The 2,500-nt window shown below is 54.1% G+C and overlaps 1 non-coding gene across 1 annotated transcript in view; it reads left to right on the forward strand.

The window, feature by feature from the left end:
• Positions 1-2,037: 2,037 nt before the first annotated feature.
• The window catches only part of LOC143278847 (small subunit ribosomal RNA), a 1,829-nt gene continuing 1,366 nt past the window's right edge, over positions 2,038-2,500 (forward strand). The window contains exon 1 of the ribosomal RNA XR_013054441.1: positions 2,038-2,500. This exon is cut by the window's right edge and continues 1,366 nt beyond it. This is a non-coding gene — a ribosomal RNA (small subunit ribosomal RNA).

Below are 2,500 nucleotides of genomic sequence, written 5' to 3' on the forward strand. Positions count from 1 at the left end.
GGTTGTGGATAAAAAGTAAACGCGCTGTGGAGAATTGCCCAAATCGTTCAGGCGCCGTGAAAAAAAGAAAGACGTAGTCGTCAACGTCTGGTCCCGTCAATGGCGAAGGGCGTTTTCTCTCAACTTTGGCATGCTCGCTGAGGAAAAGGCAGGTAAAGGTTGTGGATAAAAGTCCGAAGAACCTCGCTACAATTGCCAAAATCTTTCCGCTGCCATTCAAAAATGGACTACTCCTCCACACCTCCTCCCGTCCATGCCAAACGGCGTTTTCTCTCAACTTTGGCATGCTCGGAGAGAAAAAAAGGCAGGTAAAGGTTGTGGATAAAAAAGTAAAAAATTGCCAAAATACTTTCTGGGCCCTCAAAAAAAGGCCTACTCCTCAACGCCTGCTCCCGTCCATGCCGAACCGCGTTTTCTATCAACTTTGGCATGCTCGGAGAGAGAAAAAAGGAAAAAAAGAAAAAAAAGGTCCAGTAAAGGTTGTGGATAAAAGTAACCGGCTTTGGAGAATTGCCTGAATCCTTCCGGCGCTGTGAAAAAAAAAGACCAAAAAAAAGACCTGGTCGTCAACGCCTGCTCCTGTCCATGCCAAACGGCGTTTTCCTCTCAACTTTGGCATGCTCGCTGAGGAAAAGGCAGGTAAAGGTTGTGGATAAAAAGTAAACGCGCTGTGGAGAATTGCCCAAATCGTTCAGGCGCCGTGAAAAAAAGAAAGACGTAGTCGTCAACGTCTGGTCCCGTCAATGGCGAAGGGCGTTTTCTCTCAACTTTGGCATGCTCGCTGAGGAAAAGGCAGGTAAAGGTTGTGGATAAAAGTCCGAAGAACCTCGCTACAATTGCCAAAATCTTTCCGCTGCCATTCAAAAATGGACTACTCCTCCACACCTCCTCCCGTCCATGCCAAACGGCGTTTTCTCTCAACTTTGGCATGCTCGGAGAGAAAAAAAGGCAGGTAAAGGTTGTGGATAAAAAAGTAAAAAATTGCCAAAATACTTTCTGGGCCCTCAAAAAAAGGCCTACTCCTCAACGCCTGCTCCCGTCCATGCCGAACCGCGTTTTCTATCAACTTTGGCATGCTCGGAGAGAGAAAAAAGGAAAAAAAGAAAAAAAGGCAGGTAAAGGTTGTGGATAAAACTCCAAAACCTCGCTACAATTGCCAAAATACTTTCTGGGCCCTCAAAAAAAGGCCTACTCCTCAACGTCTGGTCCCCAGGCACGTGCTGGGGGGCCTCAACTCAGGCTCTGCCCAATGTGGATCAAGGTCCACCTTCGCAGCGCCTTATGCGACACCCTGGTTGTGGGGGACGCGGCGTGGCGTGGCGGATCGCTCCGGTCGGCGCACAGCCGGCAACGGTCGACCCGTCCGCCTGGCTTTACTGCCCCCGCGCTTCTGTCTTTTGCACTGGCAAGCTAGCGACCGCTCGGCGTGCGAGGCCCGAGTCGGGGGACGGGAGTCTCGGGAGCCCACCAGCTCCCCGCAGGCTACCCGCCCGGCTGCCGAGCTTCCCGCCTGCGCGTCCAAGTGTGAACGCGCACGGCCGCCTCGCCGGGCTTCCTTTGCCGGGGCTCGGCTTGTCGGCCGGCGTCTCACGGTCCGTAGAAGGTTCGGTGCGTTCGCTGACGACGGGTCGAGAGAAGCGTTTTCTCTCCTCCCTCACTGACGGTCGTTGGTGCTCCCCAGCCCCTTCGGCGTCCCAAAGCGTAACGCCTGCTTCATCTCGTCAAGGGCGCGCCCGTCTCTAACCGGGCGTCGTCCGGCACGTGGAAACGGGCGGGAGACGGTGTCGAGGAGGAAGAAAGGGTGGGGTCCGGTCCGGTCCGGTCTGGTCTCCTCCTCCTCCTTCTTCTTCTTGGCGCGCCTCCCGCCGAGACCGATGGATTCGTTGCACTCTCAGGCCCTGAATCTGTTGTCCGGTGGTTTCAGTTGATAGTGCTGCCGCGGACCGCCCACGGAAAGAGCTCAGCCCTCGTTTCTGTGAGCAGCGGTCCCAACTGGCGCTGCAACCGTCTCCCGGGGGCACGCAGAATACGGGTTGCATTCTGGTTGATCCTGCCAGTAGTCATATGCTTGTCTCAAAGATTAAGCCATGCATGTCTAAGTTCACACCCTCGTACGGTGAAACCGCGAATGGCTCATTAAATCAGTCGAGGTTCCTTAGATGATCCAAATTTACTTGGATAACTGTGGTAATTCTAGAGCTAATACATGCCGACCAGCTCCGACCCCTCGGGGAAAGAGCGCTTTTATTAGTTCAAAGCCAGTCGGGTTCTGCCCGTCCTTTGGTGACTCTGGATAACTTTGTGCCGATCGCATGGCCTCGAGCCGGCGACGCATCTTTCAAATGTCTGCCCTATCAAATGACGATGGTACGTGATCTGCCTACCATGTTAGCAACGGGTAGCGGGGAATCAGGGTTCGATTCCGGAGAGGGAGCATGAGAAACGGCTACCACATCCAAGGAAGGCAGCAGGCGCGCAACTTACCCACTCCTGGCACGGG

Source organism: Babylonia areolata, unplaced genomic scaffold (assembly GCF_041734735.1).
Source record: "Babylonia areolata isolate BAREFJ2019XMU unplaced genomic scaffold, ASM4173473v1 tig00005776, whole genome shotgun sequence".
NCBI lineage: Eukaryota > Metazoa > Mollusca > Gastropoda > Neogastropoda > Buccinidae > Babylonia > Babylonia areolata.